The sequence below is a fragment of the Ostrinia nubilalis genome, chromosome 15 (assembly GCF_963855985.1).
Source record: "Ostrinia nubilalis chromosome 15, ilOstNubi1.1, whole genome shotgun sequence".
Classification (NCBI taxonomy): domain Eukaryota; kingdom Metazoa; phylum Arthropoda; class Insecta; order Lepidoptera; family Crambidae; genus Ostrinia; species Ostrinia nubilalis.
This window is the reverse complement of record NC_087102.1, coordinates 6,746,478-6,765,612: the sequence shown is the minus strand read 5'-3', so window position 1 is coordinate 6,765,612 and position 19,135 is coordinate 6,746,478. Positions and strand designations below refer to the sequence as shown.

General features: G+C 37.4%; 1 protein-coding gene and 1 long non-coding RNA gene across 2 annotated transcripts in view; one reads left to right on the top strand and one right to left on the bottom strand.

The window, feature by feature from the left end:
* Positions 1-6,301, bottom strand: part of LOC135078843 (rap1 GTPase-activating protein 1) — a 394,789-nt gene extending 388,488 nt beyond the window's left edge. Inside the window, exon 1 of the mRNA XM_063973402.1 lies at positions 6,111-6,301. The gene's annotated coding sequence lies outside the window, so the exon portion shown is untranslated. The remainder of the gene's footprint in view (positions 1-6,110) is intronic.
* Positions 1-15,968, top strand: part of LOC135078851 (uncharacterized) — a 47,924-nt gene extending 31,956 nt beyond the window's left edge. The window contains exon 2 of the long non-coding RNA XR_010258684.1: positions 15,796-15,968. This is a non-coding gene — a long non-coding RNA (uncharacterized LOC135078851). The remainder of the gene's footprint in view (positions 1-15,795) is intronic.
* The last annotated feature ends 3,167 nt before the right edge of the window (positions 15,969-19,135 follow it).

Below are 19,135 nucleotides of genomic sequence, written 5' to 3'. Positions count from 1 at the left end.
GTCAAACCTTAATTTACTGAGTATAATTAATACACGTGTTGATATTAAAAGTAAATGCAAACTTAATTTAAATATACGCAATTTACCTTGTATTGTTTTCGTGTTTATGCCATGCGAATATCTCAGTTACCCATATTTAACTAGATTTTGCCCGCGGCTTTATCCACTCCACAGTTAAGTTAGTCAAGTTCAGTTAATTTATATCAACCACATTTTTTCTTATCAAAACCTTATTAGTAATGTTTTGATACGTTTTGCGGTCTACGGTCAAGTCAAATGAGCGGTCAGGTCAGCCCTCACCTGTCATTTTGTGAGATCGCATCGATGCAAAGTATAGAGATCGATAATATTGGCGGGCTGCGTTCACTTTGATCTTTTTTTTTATCCACAACGAGGAAGCTCTTGGCCTGTTATCTCACCTGATGGTAAGTGACGAACAGGCCGAAGGTGGAAGCGAGCTTCACCCGGAATCCTCAACCACGGAGGAACTGGCTATCTTACCTCAACTGACGGAACACAACAATGCTGTTAACATTGTTGTTATGGCGACAGACTTAGGTAAGATGGTGGTAGCTAGCCAGGCGGACTTAGAAAAGCCCCACCATGAGCCCACCACCAACCAAACCGAACAGAAAAATCTGCCCCCACTAGGAATCGAACCCGGGACCTCTGCGTCTGAAGCAGGTGGTCTTACTACTAGACCACAGAGGAGGTTAAATCTGACCTCAGAACGCATCCAGTGTGGAAAATCCTTTACTGTATAAGAAATTCGGTATGTATAGTTAGTTCCTTTTATCTTCTTCCATGTAAATCACCACAATTAAGGTCTATTTTTTGCAAAAAAGTGTAACTTTTCCTGTCGATTTATCTCTATTTTAATTATAAATCTTTTAGTGAATTTGTTCTACTTTCACATTTATGAGCTACTGTATGTAGTAGAATTAAAGAAATAAGATAGAAATGTTGGTTTGCTAATAATAGAGCAGCTGCTTTTATGTTAAAAGAAACCGTTCATTTTATTTGTTATCGACTAGTGCGTGAAATGGAGAAATTCCATTAAAATAGCTATGAAAGTCTATTTGTCTCTTTAATTACGTATTCTAGCTCTCATAGTAATTACCCCAAAGTGATCTTAAAGAATCTTAGCATAGCGTAAGCTCTATGCTCGGTTTCTTTACGAGATCGCATCAGAAATGAAGATATTCCATAAACGAACTAGTCACAGAATGTGCTGGATGCAGGCCGCTACCAACCGGTCAATTTGGAAAAGATTGGGGGAGGCCCGCGTTTAGCAGTGGACGCCCTTTGGATGAAATGTTGATGATGATGATGGTGATAAAAGATACATTGATTAACTAGAATAATTTACATTTAACCGACAAAGAAGAAACTGTTAAAATTGCTAACTAAATAACCAAATAATAGAACCAATTTTGATTAGTAAAGATAATATAATTTACGAGTAACTTTTAATTATCTACAGAGGATGAAAGCAATGATCTGAAAATTCATATTACATTATTATAAAAAGTTAGGAGTTAGTGTTTAAACACTTTTCCACGCGGCGTAGTCTAGGAGCTAGTAACTTGTAAATTCAAATAATAGAAACTATATTAAAACAAATAATTAAGAATGTCAATTACACACGCGAAAAATTATCAGACTAGCAAGTTCACGCTTTGTTATTGTGTAACATAGTATTAATTGTGTAAGTATTACGTTATACTAAGTATTTTTTATTATCAGTATCAAAGTAAATGAGAGCATCACCAATGAGCATCACTTGATAATAAAAACTATAATTTATTTTAAGCGATGTTTCATCTTGATTTAACCTTTAGCAACACAGCGTACGCAGAGTCTAATTTTATGAATGCAAAAGTAATTAATTCTGTTTGTCTCCACGCCTAAGGCCCGGTCTCGCGGAGCAGAGAAGTGTTTATGAATAACTAATCAGATTTCATTCATCATCATCATCATCATCTCAGCCATAGGACGTCCACTGCTGAACATAGGCCTCCCCCAATGCTTTCCATGTTGCCCGGTTGGTAGCGGCCTGCGTCCAACGCCTTCCTGCTACCTTTATGATGTAGTCGGTCCACCTTGTGGTCCATCAGATTTCATTATTTCCATTTTTCCTCTTCGCTCCACCTTTGTGAAAACCCGGCCTAAACAGCTGATGGATTCATTTTAATTCTACATATCGGAATTAAAGTTGCCGTTGTTTTTGGATGATAAGCTGTGGCCGCAGGGAATCATATTTAGGCGCTTTGTGCATTACAAAGAGAAGCTCGTTAAAGACGATAAAAACGCTAGCGGTCTTGTCAAACACTAATGAATAGTCAATCGATCAGGATGATTAGTTTTAACTGCAAAAATGCTAAGCGGTCTATAGAACATATAAAACAGATCTGTCAATCAGCTGCAATCATAGCATTACAAGAGACGTGGCTGACGCCAGACGATATTCCACTCCTAAACGACATCGACGCGGACTTCGGTGCGACGGGAACGTCGGCGGTCGACGTGACGGCGGGCATCCTGCGCGGGAGACCGCACGGGGGTGTCGCCCTGCTCTGGAATAAGCGTATGTTTCAAAACGTTTCTATAGTGCAATGTGAAAGTCCGCGAGTGTGTGCAATTAAGGTATCGAAAGGTTCAAAGTCTTTTTTAGTGTTCAGTGTTTATATGCCAGTTGACAAACAGGATAACTTAACGGATTTCACGGATTGTCACAGTCTGGTGAGTGCTATTATAAGAAGTGAAAATACAGAAACGGTTTATATACTAGGTGACTTTAATGCACATCCTACTGAACTATTTTATAGTGAGCTCACTTCTTTTTGTAGTGAAGAGAATTGGTTTTGTGTGGATGTTGACAAATTGGGATTACTGTCTGATACTTACACTTTTATTAGTGAAGCGCACGGGTCAAGACGCTGGCTTGACCACTGTGTGGCCACTGAGTCAGCGCTTGAATCTATTGTAAATGTTTCTGTACAATACGACGTCTTGTGGTCTGATCATTATCCTTTAATAGTCGAATGTAACATGAATGTACTAAAGCCTAAATTCTCAAATCACAATTCGGTAATAAATAGGGTTCTGTGGGGGGAAAGAAAAACCGAGCAAATAGACTGCTATCGAAATGTTTGTAATGATGGTTTAAAGTTAGTCGATTTTCCTTGCGAATTCAGAGACTGCTGTGACCGTACATGTAACGATGTCAGTCACAGACTAGTAATTGACAAATTGTATAATGATATTGTAAGTGTCCTATGTGAGTCTGCTATTAATAGCTGTGCGGTCAAGCAGTGTCCTAAGAGAAAGAAAAGATCTGTAATTGGGTGGAATAGACACGTGGGCGAGGCTCACAGGGAGGCGCGATGTAAGTTTAAAATCTGGGTACTTTACGGGAAGCCTAAGGCCGGCTTTGTGTATGAAGAAATGAAAAATAGTCGTAATGTATTTCGGTCTCGGTTAAAGTGGTGTCAAAATCATAAAGACCAACTGAAGATGGACATCTTAGCTTCTTATCATTCAAACCAAGACTTTCGTAATTTCTGGAAATCCACTAACAAATTGAATAGTAAGCCGGGCCTCCCTGTGAGTGTCGACGGTGTCAGCGAACCTAAACTTATAGCAGATATGTTTAAGGATCATTTCTGTATAAAGTCTCCGTTGGGGCCATCGCGGTCTGAGTGCGTTGGGGGCTCGAGTGGACAGGAGATGGTCACTAGGTTCACTGCAAAAGATATCAGAGATAAAATCAGGTCTATGACGAGGGGTAAGTCTCCTGGCCACGACGGCCTTAGTATCGAACACCTCCAGCACGCGGGTCCTCACTTGGCTAGGGTACTTGCGATGCTTTTCAATTTTTGTATAGGACATGCATACCTACCCGAGAGGTTGACTAGGACCGTGGTGGTGCCAATTGTGAAAAACAAAACGGGTGACATTGGTGATAAGGCGAACTATAGACCCATCTCGTTGGCGACTATTCTTGCTAAGGTGCTTGACAGTCTGCTTAATTCGCGGTTGGATAAATTTATTAAACTTCATGATAACCAATTTGGATTTAGGCCAGGACTCTCGACTGAATCGGCCATATTATGTTTAAAGCAGACTGTCAAGTACTATACGGACCGAAAAACACCAATAGTTGCCTGTTTTCTTGACTTATCGAAGGCATTCGACCTGGTCTGTTATGATATTTTGTGGCAAAAATTAGAAAATATCAATGTGCCTACAGAATTAAACAATATCTTCAAATTCTGGTATCAGAATCAGATTAACTTTGTAAAGTGGTCTAACACGCTTTCTGAACCGTATGGATTGGAATGTGGGGTGAGACAGGGGGGCCTGACCTCGCCTAAGCTTTTCAATCTGTACGTAAACGCGTTAATAGAGGAGCTCGGCAGCACTCGTGTCGGCTGTCATATTGATGGAGTTTGTCTAAATAATATCAGCTATGCGGACGACATGGTGTTGCTGAGCGCTTCAGTGTGTGGCCTAACGAAGTTGTTGGGCATTTGTGAGAGATATGCTCTCAATCATGGCCTAACATACAATGTAAAGAAAAGTGAATGCATGGTCTTTCAGGTCAGAGGAAAACCACCAATCACAGTACCATCTGTTAAGCTGAATGGAATGCCTATTAAGAGGGTAGATCAGTTTAAATACTTAGGGCATATAATTACTACTGATCTGAACGACAATGCTGACATCGAGAGGGAGCGCAGGGCGCTGTCGGTGAGAGCTAATATGATAGCCCGGAGGTTCGCGCGTTGTTCCACTGAAGTTAAGACTACCCTTTTTAGGGCTTACTGCTCATCTTTTTACACAAGCAGCCTCTGGATTAGTTACTCGCAAAAACAATACAGCGCTCTGCGCATTCAATATAATAACGCTTTTAGAGCGCTGATGGGGCTGCCCCGATTCTGTAGCGCATCGGGGATGTTCGCGGAAGCGCGAGTAGATTGTTTTTATGCAACAATGCGCAAACGCTGCACATCCCTGGTGCGCAGGGTGGAGGCCAGCTCCAACAGCGTGCTGAGCATGTTTGCGTCGAGGTTTGACTGTCGGTACCTGAATCATTGCGCAATGATTCATGTGCTGGCAGACCGCTGATGCTTATTTTAAATTTTAACTCAAACCAATTGTATCTCTTACTAACCATATAATTTTTAAGTACTTATTTACTAACACTATGATCTGTATGTGGTCGAAATAAATAAAATGTATTATTATTATTATTAAACATTCAACTGAATGACATAGCTGATGGTTGTTTATTTATTCAAAATTCTCACAACACGTGACCCAAATTCGACTGGCAGAGAATACTGTTTGCATTAAGTTAACCTTTGGTGCTCACGCTCAGATAGTAACCTTTTAGATCCTTATCAAACGTAAAAAAAACTTGCAGAATTGTTTATATTTTTCTTCACTTACCGTAGTTTGTTTTAAAATCTTCATATTTAATTTTGCTCTACTTTGGAGTGTTCACTAATGCTTGTCTAGATACTGCCTAGTTCTAAAGGTCAAACAGCTCTAAATAATACAATTCAGTTACCGGCTTTTGAACAGATGCGACATGGGACAAACTTTCGGTAATGGAAATTAGGTATAGACTACCTACTGTGGGTGAGGTAGGTAGATATATGATTATTTACTTGTGTATCAGGTTTTTAATGATTTTAAAATATTATACATATTACACAATTGAACTTATTTTTATTTTAACCTAAAATTGATTCAACAAGCAGTAAATATGACCTTTACCATTCATCACTTGATAATGGATATCTTCCTTTAAAACGCGTACCTATGCACAGGAAGCTATATTTTTGGCATTATCATAATGTCGAAATCACGAACGATTTATATTTTATTTGGAACGTACGATCGCCGATCCGCTCTCAATTAAAAAAATAATAATCGCCTTGTAAATTAAACAATTAAAAATCGGAAAAGACAATTACCAGGTTTCAGTTGGCAGCGTACTTATATCTGCCGTCAAATTGATTCATAATAAACGGCTAAGAATTCCGGTGAAACCAAAACAAACAGTACTGAGTAAATAAAAAAAGTTTGCATGCTGTACCTACCTGAGGAGTTGAAGCCGACGACCGTCGATTTTCACCAGTCAAAAAATCCCAGTAATAAATACACACTCACAAATGGTTAAACATTTCACAGCACAATATGTTCCGATTATAAAATTTCAAATTCAAATGCGGAACGTATCACGTCACTACGAGTTCGCGCGGCGTTTTTGTACGGGCGCGCGAGCGTTCGCCTCGGGTGACCGTTTTGTACTGGCGGGTAGAGCGTGCGGCGAAGAAAATCGCAGCCGGCTTGGAAAATGCTATCGTAGTTCGTAGAGAACCGTATGCCTAGTCCTTTTAAAGGATAATGCGACCTCTTGCGTTTATTTTAAAAACGGTTTTGATTTTTTTGGGTTAATTATTATTTACTAGGCCTTTCTTATTTAGCCTTTAGGTTTAATTATTGATTATAACGGTTCTTTAGGCACGGAAAATTTTAAAGAATATTTTTAAACCTGTGTAATTATTTTTTATTTATTTATCGTAGTTAGTCTTGCTCCGAAAATTCGGATTTCGTCAGAAATCTTTTAGATTTTTACAAATGATTACTGTTGATTAGATGAGCTTAAAATAAAATTCAAATAAAAAAGTTACATTTTCAAGATTCAAACCGGCCTGAAGTCACTGAAGTTTCTGAAAACAAACAGTTTAAATTGTACCTATTCTGAAAAACTAATTTAAATTAGGTAAGATACTTAGATTACGTAGGTATGTCATAAAAAATTAATTATTAATTTTATTCGATTGATTTATAATGTATTAAAATTAAAAAGCATACAATACAATCTAGTTTTTCAAATTATTTAAATAGGTATTTTCTTAGGACGAATAAGTTAATAATTATGTGAAATATTAATCAATCTTAGCGTTTTGCTCTACTCCTTTAGCTACGCTACCGTGCTGCGTTTCTGGTTAGCCGCGCCCGCCGGTTTTACTCTCGAGTGCTATTACGCGCGGCTGTCGTGCGTGCGTTGTGCACGCCGTGAAATAGGCCTTTGACGTGTTGACGCCGTGTTTGTTTACTTCTCGGAGAAAATCTTTTAAAGTTTTGAAGCCACGTAGCCGAACGGTGAAGGGGTCGGACTGGCCGGCTCGTGATCCGAGGAACGCGGGTTCGAATTCCGCCGCTGCTCGACTATTGGGGTGAGCCCACTCGTGACAAGCAAAAAAAAATCTTAAAAAACATTGTAATTTGTGCAATACAAATTACTATTTTTTTAAAGGTTACGTTTGGCTGGTCCCAAAACATCCAGCTTCTATTCTGTTCTTAGCTTGGTAGAGACAAGAAGCTGGGGCACATAGTGCACTTTAGGGATAGGTATAAGATAGGAACAGAATAGGAACCAAAAGTTTGAGAAACAGCCTCTAAAGAAAGAAAAAAGAGATTATTTTCAGGACTTCAGACACATTAGCATGGGCAGAATTGCCTGGGCCGATTGGTCTCTTCAATACCTCAGCTGATCATGCTGTTATGCTTCTTATTCGAAGTTCTTCTCAGTAACTCCTTCAAGCTGAAACCTCTCTTGCTGGCAACTACTTTCCTGGTTTTCCGAAACCCGTACTTATTATCTGGTATATTCAAGTAAGGTCATTCATACTTGGCGCAAAGGTAAATGAAATACCCTAGCCAAAGCTAGTGAGGTTAACAGTAGGTAGTTCTAGTTGGATATTGGAGAAAAACTCAGATCTATAAATAAAACAACAAGTTCCTATAAAGGTACCTATTAAAAGTTTGTATTTTGTAAAAACCTGTCAGAGACAAAGTAAAAATAAATCATTGAGAGTAAGTTGTAAGCAAGTTTTTGTACCTTCGTAAAGGTTTGATAAAACTACACTTAATATTTACCACCCTCTGAACTAAAATATTGGAAAGCACAGGATCTTCCTAAGGCTTCGTTCGTGGAAACCTGACGTTACTGGATATCAGCTGATAGGGGCGTGACAGCTTTCAATAGGCTTCGAGGGTTTTATATTTGAACCGTTCGAAATTCCTTAGTCAAACATTAACAGCCAAAACATTTTGAAACTAGATACTTCAGCTAAAAGCTTTTAAGCTTAGTCACCTTTCATTATTTTGACCCAGTTTAAACTTGCTCAAACTTTACCAAAAAGTCCATAAAATCAGAAATGGATAACCTCAGACAAGATTAAAACAAAACAAACTTCAAAACTTCTGTTTATTTTGTCTACCTTGAATTTTAGGTAGGTGTTCCTCAAAGTATTAAGGAACAAATCCGAAGTTGCTAATTCACAATAAAGTTCCAAAATCTTCAGATAAATTAAAAATGAATAAGTTTTGGCAAAGACAAAGTTTATGAGGTCAAGGTTAAATAATTAAGACGGGAAAGTACGAAACTGCTTCAACATTAAAACAATATAGAAGTTATAGTAACTCTGATCCGATCCAATTATATTCAATTCGATATAAGTATACTTGACAACCGATTTCAGACGCTGAGAAGTCTATTCAAACTTGAGAACACATTCAGGCTTGTGTTTAACTACATTTTAATACTTTATTGAATATTCTTTACTAAAAATATTTTATGGTCCATAAGCATACCTACTGCATAATAGAGTGAAGACATAATCAAGTGGCATTTTACTACACATTTTTTTTTTTTTTTTTATGTGATAGGAGGCAAACGAGCAGACGGATCACCTGATGATGATGATCACATAACTCTAGGTGGACCGATGATCTGGTGAAGATCGTAGGAAGTACCTGGATGTGGGCAGTGCAGGACCGGTCGTTGTGGAAATCCTTGGAGGAGGCCTTTGTCCAGCAGTGGACGTCATTAGGCTGAGACGAACGAACGAACCAGCCCTTCTGGCACTATACGCATAGCTGGGCATTAACTCGTTAATCCGTTAATCGTTAATTAACGAAGTTAACATTTCTATTAACGGATTAACTTTTAAGTTAACTTAAAAAAATGTTAACGGACTCGTTAACTTCCGTTAAATTATCCTAAGTCCGTTAATCGTTAATCCAGTACCTACCTACTATTACCAAAAAGATACAGCCTGCACGCTGAAAAACACTAGAAAAACGCGTTCTGACAAGTACGTTCGGGCTTCCAGAACTGCCAGAACCCAAAACAACAGTTTTTGTAACCAGAAAGAAACGGTAAAAAAAATGCTATTTTTTATTTATTTACAAGCTTATTATTGACTTCACTTGTTAGTATGTGTGGGACAAATCTTGCAACTGAATTTAAACCAGTTCTCCTCAACCGATTGAGCTGCAATTTGGTATACTTATGTAAGTACGATGAAAATGAAATGTTGTGGTACCATTGAGCTGGTCTAATGATGGAGTCAGGAGGCGGCCATAGGAATTCCTAAATGAAACGGCGGAATCGCATCGAGTTTGGGTTTGTTGGATTTGTCTTTTCGAGCACATTGATGCTAAATTGTATTGTAATTGAACCAAGGCGCAAGGCTCTGAGATTAAGATACTATAGACTAAGAGCTGGTGAACGCCAGACCAATAACAGTGTGAGTCACGATAAAGCTTACATATGAAAATAGGTGAAACTAGACTTATTTTTATCGACAAAAAAGAGGTCAAAATTTTTTTGTTTTTTTTTTAATTTTTATAGATTTTTTTTTCTTACAATTACTGCTTGTAAAGAAAACGTAATAACGTTTAAACTAAGAGGTATTTCTGATAAAATAAAAACAGTAAATAACAGGCGATACTAAAAAAATACATAAAATACCCAGGAAATGCCAACAAATAATAAAAAAATATACTTTTTAAAAAAAAAACAGTTTTTAAATTCGTGTTTTTTTGGTTATTTGATAAATTTCTCCAAAAAATGCCCCTATAACAGGTGGTTTTTATTACTTTGTATTATTCTCTATCGTATTACTTTTGTAAAACCAAAAATCGCATGTTTCTATCCCTATTACAACGTTTGCAATGATCGTTTAAACAAAGGCTAGTTAAAGGTTTTTTAGTATGGCCTGTTTATTTAGCATTATTACTGTTTTTATCTTATCAGGATATACCTCTTATTTTAAAAGTTATTACATTTTCTTTACAAGAAGTAATTGGAAGAAAAAAATTCTATAAAAATGACAAAAAAAAAATTTACCTCTTTTATGTCGATAAAAATACGAGTAGGTTTCACCTATTTTCATATGTGCACTTTATCGTGACTCACACTGTATAAAAGCTGAAAGTTTGTCACCGTATGCTCCCAATATAGGTTAGAATGTTGGTGGATTATGAAGTTAGGTCATCGTGGCTTTGGCAGCTATCCTAAAAAAACTGTCTGGCAAGGAGTTGGAACTGTCAAAACTGTCTGGCCGAAAAGAGGAATAAATTCCATGCGCGATACAAGCTTTTGAAATTATTTGAACCTTGCATACAATTATTTTTTTCGTTTTATTATAATGTGTTAACGGATTAACGATTAACGTTAACTTGCGTTAAATCTTGCTATATGTAACGTTTTAACGTTTAACGAAGTTAATTTTTTTATTAACGGTTTAACGATTAACGAAGTTAACTATTTGATTAACGGTGCCCAGCTATGACTATACGTCTTATTACCGGAATGCAAAGTCGGTATTTTAGGTCTCACTCGACGTCCACTGCTCTGAAAGTCCAATTTTCTAAATGTTTATTCTGTTTATGTCCTACTTAACGAACGAAACGAACGATCTATGAGTTCCAGAATAAAACCCCGCGGAAAGTTCCGACTCGTTTATGGCAATTGAAAAGCTGCTCGGAGAAATTACTTCTCACTCGGACACGCCCTGCACGCGTGTTACAAAACATACAATTACTAGCGGCCGCCCGCGACTTCGTATGCGTGGATCCCGTTTTACCCCCTTAGGGGTGGAGTTTCGTAAAATCCTTTCTTAGCGGATGCCTACGTCATAACATCTACCTGCATGCCAAATTTCAGCCCGATCCGTCCAGTGGTTTGGGCTGTGCGTTGATAGATCATTATGTCAGTCAGTCACCTTTGAGTTAATATTTAGAGTAGGCGCACACCGTTGATTTTTAGTTGGCCGATAGTTTAGTCGGGCAGTTGATCAGTATGGGCATGTATGGGAGTGCGCACACTACGCCGATTCGATTTGGCCGATTCTTCATACAATTTAAAATCGGGCACAACTATCGGCCAACTAAAAATCAACGGTGTGCGCCTACTCTTAGAAGAAGATTAATATTAATTGTATAGCCCTTAACTCAGTCATTGTCTGAGGTATGATGGGAGCGGTACGGGACGGTGATTTTGTGACAGTCAAACGTCAGCGAGACTTCAGATTTCTTTGCTATGTCACGTCATAATGTCAATGTCGCCCCTCCCGTGCCGCTCCCATACCTCAGGCACTGACTGAGTTAGTGCTAGACCTGTAGGTTATACAGTAGGTACAGTCAGTGTCAAATAGTTCGTGACACCCAAAGTGGCCAAAGAGTTGACAACACAGTCGTGTTGCGAACTTTTTGGCTACTTTTGGTGTCTCGAACTATTTGACGCTGACTGTATACAGAAAATTCCATGGAGCTACAAATACATACCTGTTTATAACAATAAATATAACATCTAAGGAATAACAAGTGTACCTAAATAAGGAAAAACGGAATATATTATGAGCTGTTTAGGTCCAATATTATACTCATGGTTGTTTAAAAGTAAGTTTTAAGTAAATAAATCTTGTAGAAAAATAAGACAGAAAAGTAAGTTGTACATTTAACTTAAATTACAAGACACGAATGACATGCTAAATACTTAAACAGAAGTATACCTAATGTGATCCCATTGGCTGCTTGAGGGTATGGATCCTAAAAGTCAAATGTCTTGAGGTTTTTTAATCGCCAAGCCTGTTTAACAAGTTTTAGTTAGTTACCTAATTTCATAAAACCTCCAACAAGTAATGGCTTCAACTGAAATTGTAATATTACTGTTGTCATTATTAATTTTTCACACATGCATGACCTACTTACTACCCACGTGTTCGCGCTTTTTTATCCACCGCTGAAGGGGTCAATGACCGCGCCGCCGGCGAAAAATAATTTTCCCCTATATCCGGTTTCAGCTAATTACATTGACATACCCTTAATGGCGATTTTTAATTTTCTTAATAGGTTAAAATAACATTTAACAGAAACTTTCGTTGAGATCTTTAAATGCACTTTATTTGCCATGCAGTTTAAACACAAAATTTTTTTCTACTTAACATTTCATTCAGTCTTTGTGCTTGCAACTGATTTTATATGGAAAGGCATTTTTGCTTTTTGTAGCCTAATGAAGTACATATTGAATACCTACATACATTAAAAAATATAAATGTTGCCTATAGAACATTTTCAGAAATGAAATCAAATTTTTTCTTTATTCTAAACCACAATATTAGACCATACATTTTTCATTCACTATAATAAAACTACTGAAGACGCCATGATGTTTACCTTGAGGTACCGTCGTCTGTATCGGTACTAGGTACATTAATTACACTAGTCACACTAATATTGTTACTCCTTCACGTCTCAACGGCTGGAGCGATTTTATTTAATATAATTTGGTACGGAGTTAGCCGACTCCCTGAATTAACACATGGGCTATTTATTTTCCCTAATAAACCGCGGGTAACACCGCGGGGCACAGCTAGTTCGATAATAAATTATACGATACCTGGATGTAACTGTAGTAACACCAAGCAACCCACTTAAAGTCCCGATCTTCTAAGATGGGACCTCTAATCTTATATTCCCTCAGTTAGCTATAGGAAGGCAATATTCTAAGAAACTTCTGATATTAGGTAAATTATTTCCGTAAGTGATTTAAATAACTTATTTATTGGGTATAACGTGTGGGAGAATATTGGATACAAATTACTTATTGAACATTTATGGAAACTTTGTTGACTTACCTACGAAAAAAATATATTTTATAAAAAAGTTTGAAGAAGCTTACGATTGTTTTTTGGAAAATAAAGCTGAGATTACACATTGTAGAGTGCTCTATCATGGTTTTTCTTAGTATACCTTCTCTACGATTTTCAGGAATAATTCCTCATTCAAGAGATCTATGGAATTTATGCACAAATTCTTTGTATTTCGATCAAGCGTATGAAGATGGTTTAGGTACTTTGAACTGGTTTTTCATAACCAATATTAAGTTTAGTTTATTGATTCAAAGTTTAAAATTAACAGTAATAATGTATATCAAAGCACCCGTAACATCTACGCGCTAAACAAAAGTGATAATGTCATTATTTGACTACAGAGAAGTTTTCAATTTTCCCCAACCCTATTCTGTGAACCACAGCGCTTCCACAAACTTGTATGAACCATCAAATTAGTTATGTATTGCAATATCAGCCTTGTGAAGTTGACTTACAGTTTTAATATCCTTGCCCGTGCGGTTATTGGTTCGCGGTGGTTCATTTCATCGTATTCACACTAATAAGGGTTGCTAGGGGTGTCAAAAGGGGAGTTTCGTTGTTCGGTAATGATTCCCAATTTTGGGGTGCTGTTTCCGGGAAAAGCAAATCAAGTTAGATACCGTAACCACATCTGGTTACACTCCATTACACGCCACGCTTGTGTCGAACTCAATTCGTATTTAATCTCATTAGGTAGGTGCAGTGGCAAAAACATTCTACCACCCGTATTCACAAACATTACTATGAGGTCTCACAGTGCGCGTGGACGCACAGGGCTACACACGAACCAATCACAGAGCTCTATTCAACGCTGTGCGTTCGATTTGCTGCTTCACTTAAGCAAGCATCGTTTGTGAATACGGGGGCACGGGCGTAGTGCGTTAACCGAGTATACTCTCACACGTCGGTAGTTGTCAGGGTACTTAACATTTCGGGTCGCTTGATGGTTGCTAATTGATTATTAATAATTTAAACTCGACAGTGTTCGTGCGAGGCCTTTTGGGGAGGAGATAGCAGGCTTTGAGACTTTTAATTATTTAGTACCTACCTATTTCCACGGACCACAAGTGAAATGATTTTACGTAAACACTGTGGCGTCTTATATGATTACTAGCGGCCGCCCGCGACTTCGTACGCGTGGATCCTGTTTTACCCCCTTAGGGTGGAGTTTCGTAAAATCCTTTCTAAGCGGATGTCTACGTCATATCAATAGTGTCTGAGTTTCTTGCGCTGCTTCTTCTCAGCACTGGCCCATTTATTGTCCTTAAGCAGTGGTAGGGTTAATACTGGGACGTGTAAAAGTGCTTTTTTAAAGCCTACTTACAGAAATAAATGAGTTTTACTGAGTTTTACTGAGTTTATAACATCTACCTGAATGCCAAATTTCAGCCCGATCCGTCAAGTGGTTCTTGATATGTTTATTTCAAAGCACCCTGCTGCAAAATTATTTCTATTCTTTTTGAATGGCGACAATGGATCGGAAAGCGTAGTGTGGACTGGACAGGCCTCCCATTCGACGAACCGACGACCACGTGAAGAACCTGGATGCGGGCAGCGAAAGATAAAGCGGTCGATGTGGCAATCCTTAGGACGCCTTTGTCCAGCAATGGACGTCATGTATTTTTTCATCCACAACGAGGAAGCTCTTGGCCTGTATCTCACCTGATGGTATGTGACGATCAGGCCGAAGGTGGAAGCGAGCTTCACTCGGAAACCTTAACCACGGAGGAACTGGCTATCTTACCTCTAACTGCCGGAACACAACAATGCTGTTAACATTGTTGTTATGGCGACAGACTTAGGTAAGATGGTGGTAGCTAGCCAGGCGGACTTAGAACAAGCCCTACCACCAACCAAACCGAACAGAAAAATCTGCCCCCACTGGAAATCGAACCGTCGTCTGAAGCAGGTGGTCTTAGCACTAGACCACAGAGGCGGTTAAAATCTATTAGATAAACAATTGTTGTTCAATTATTTCATGAATATTATACCTCTATCCTTTTGTTCACTATTCCCAACGAGGAGTGAGTGAAGTCTAATTGACGTGACCTATATGAGGTCAAACAGAAGCTATCGTTTGTACATAATTGATAGGGAATGGTCTAATACTAAATATATCGTGAGAATGAGGCTATCTAGTACCACTGTTATTGTAGGAAAGTATCTATGTATAGGCATATGAAATACCTATCTAATGTACCTATTCTAAATTGAATTTCTGGTCTCCCACTAGATGGACCGATGATCTGGTGAAGATCGTTTTGAGTTTTACCTGGATGCAGGCAGCGCAGCACCGGTCTTTTTGGATATCTTCGGAGGCCTTTATCTAGCAGTAGACTTGATTTGGCTGAAACAAACGAATCGAAAACACAGCTTTAACAACACAAATAATATCATATAGCAGGCCTACCTACTTCGTTTTAATACTCAATACTCAATACATTTATTGCTTCCTTAATAGTACATTAATATCACAGAATTGTATTTTATTTTTACTGCGTTGGTTGGTAGGCTCTAGATGACTGATTAAAATTTATACGGGCATATTACCATCAACGTGGATTCAAAAACCCATCTTGCGAATCCTTTTCAGAAAGTTTCGCTTATTATTATTAAGAAAGTACATTCAAAGGGACTGGAAAAAAGGTCCCCAAATTAATTCGACCCTTCCGAAGTCTTGGATTTGATTATTCGCGACGGTCCGAGTATCCTTTGAGGAAATTAAAATTTACTCGCAAAGAAAGGCATGCCTTCATTTATGTCAAGGTGCCTTAAGGCCAGCGTTGCCAGACGTCCCGATTTTGGCGGGACGTCCCGATTTTTAAATCAAATTTAAATGTCCCGCGCGGGACAGGCTCGGTCCCGCTTTTCGGAGAGAGACACTCACTTCACCAGACTATTGTTTGAAACGCCATATTATTCTAAAGAATAAAACTTTTTTAATTTCGATTTTTCTGTTTTTATTCTAAAGACGAATTTAACGATAGAGTAAATCCTCAGATCATAGAATCTGATTTAAAATATTATTTTTTTGTTAAAATACATTTTCTATGGCTACTTTTGCTATCTATTGTCACCTTAGATTAATAAAATCTTTAGGTTTCATTAATAAAATCTTTAGGTTTTATTAATCTAAGATTGTCACGTAAACGTAATTTTAGTCGAATAAAAAAATAAATACACTGGTCATCACAAAAATCGACCCTCCCGCGACAAGCACTTTCAAACGTATGTATCCCCACTTCCCACCAATATTGGCACCATTTAAAAGCCTAGTTCTAAACTTCATTTCATTGAAGGAAAGGTTTTTACCCCAAAAATGTGTCTGTAGAAGAATCCAGAGTCACTTCTTCAAAAAATAGGTAGTTACGCTGGAGCCAACTTTTATGGCTATAAAACTGTTAAGTTGGGATTAATCGCTATCCATCTGTTAAAGAGGACACGTGAGATAATTATTTGGTTTTATAACCATAAAAATTGGTCTAATTGATCCCAGAGGTAAGCCCAAAGTGAGGTCTTTTTTCAAGTCACATTTAGTGTATATGTTAAATGTTTATTAAGAAATTAAATGTGTTTTTCTTTAAGGATATTTATTGGGCTTTCAAATAACACCAATGTTGTTGGGGCACTGTCAGTAGAAAGGAGATTTTTGTGATGACCAGTATATTTGAAAACCTTTGTTATATACGTTTTTTTACTATGTCCCGCTTCTGACGGAAGAATCCCGCTTTTTTCACTCAAAAAGTACCAAAGTCCCGACTTGGCGAAAAAAAAACTGGCAACGCTGCTTAAGGCGCACTTTACGGGTACAAAGCTATTTTGATGATCACTTTATAGGTCACTTATATTTAGACTTATAGTTCCTGTAGTTTATGAAAACGTGCTTAAATTAAACTCTATCTACACTAATATTACGAGTATAAAAAGGAATGAACCTGCGGGTGTCTTAAGAGACAACTTAGGGACTAAGTACACATCAAACAGAGAACTGTAGCACTGTTGATGATGATGATGACAGAGGAACGATTCGAATAGGCTCCGAAACTACTGGACCGATTTTTAAAATCTTTCACTATTAGAATCTTTTATTATGTCTGATGAACATAGGCGGTACAAAGTTCGCCGGTTCATCTAGTAAAATTATAAATAAGAGACCATAACATTATCTATCTCTGTCGTTTTATTATGTTTGATTAGTTTTCATGTAGACTTCTTTGATTTGCTCTTTTTGTAACCTCTCTTTTTGTCTAACTAAATTCTCACCCTTAAATCAGTAATAATAATTAAATTAAGCATGTTTGGAGAAAGGAATAGTTTCACTTGGTCGTACGTAATCACTTGGTATCACATACCTAATGTACTTAGGTTAATTAAAATTGATTGAAACTCTTTAATTGTTCAAAGTAGATTACGATTTAATCTACTGTCTTATCCATTACTACTTGTAAATATGTAAACTTTAATAATGCATAGCAATTAATGTATTTAATCAATAAGCATAATATACGCATTAGATAATCATGTTCCACTTATTGCATGTTCAGTATTATTGTTACTAACAACCAAAAGTAATTGCTTAATAATTGGTCCATGTATAATGCAATGACGTAACTTATAAATTATGTATTACTTTAAATTATTTGTTCAAATAAAGATATGACCGTCAACCAGCGTTGCCAGTTTTTTTTTTCGCCAAGTCGGGACTTTGGTACTTTTTGAGTGAAAATAGCGGGACTCTTCCGTCAGAAGCGGGACATAGTAAAAAAACGTATACTCGTATACTCAAAGGTTTTCAAATATTTATCTTTTTATTTGACTTAAAATTACGTAGTTAATTACTTAAAATTACTTAAATTAGCAAAAGTAGCTATAGAAAATGTATTTTAACAAAAAAATAATATTTTAAATCAGATTTACTCTATCGTTAAACTCGTCTTTAGAATAAAAAAAAAATAAAATTAAAAATGTTTTATTCTTTACAATAATATGGCGTTTCAAACAATAGTTTGGTGAAGTGAGTGTCTCTCTCCGAAAAGCGGGCCCGAGCCTGTCCCGCGCGGGACATTTAAATTTGATTTAAAAATCGGGACGTCCCGCCAAAATCGGGACGTCTGGCAACGCTGCCGTCAACCCAACCCGTCTAGCCGTCTATCCTCCATTTGAATTTGATAAATTAGAGAGGGTCTTGCTCCAATACTTAAAAGTATAATTATTTAAGATACTATTATCATTATAAACGCGGAGTTTGTATGTATGGAAGTTTGTTATTGATTGGTGTTCATATAAAAAATAGTAGGTAAACGGATTTTAATAAACCTTTACAGTTTTATTGTTTATAGATCAAAACAACACTAAGTATATCTAGGCTATAATTATAACGATCTGTGACAAACTCATTAAAACCGGCGAAGCTGCGGGGTAAAGCAAGTATTTTTCATGATTTCTGTGAGGATTTAAGAGAGGTAACAGATTACATAAACTATAGGAAATCGATGAAACTCCTTACAAACATCTCAACTTAATCGGATTTCCTATTACCGTTATAGGTAAACCAATAAATAGATTCGCAACAAGTAGTTAAGTATTCCCGTAATTTGGTCTACTAAATAATAAATTCCCAATTCCACTCGAAGAAAGCACAATTTTCCCGTTTTCCCGGTAGTACCGTTAATTTAGACGGGAAAGAGTTAACATTGACATAGGTTTACCGATCAGACCCATGGCTCATCAACCTTGGAGGTTATTTTGGGAGGTTACCCTTTTCTACCTACTTGAGATACTGAAATATGTAAGGTAATATGGGGCAACTTCTAAATTATGGAAGTTAATTTCGCACGCGTCTTTGAATAATCCTTCTGGCGCAGTCGGGTAAAAAGGGACATGAATAATAAGTCAATTCAAGAAACATCTAAGTATGATTAATGATATTTAATGGTGCCTCATAAAGATATTTAAAGGCGCTGGATGCAGGCCGCCACCAACCGGCCATTGTGGAAATCATTGGGGGAGGCCTATGTTCAGCACTTCAGCAGTGGACGTCCTCTGGCTGAAAGATGATGATGATTTAATGGTAACTAATACCACAATCACTGCAACTCCTGTATAGCCAGGTGGAA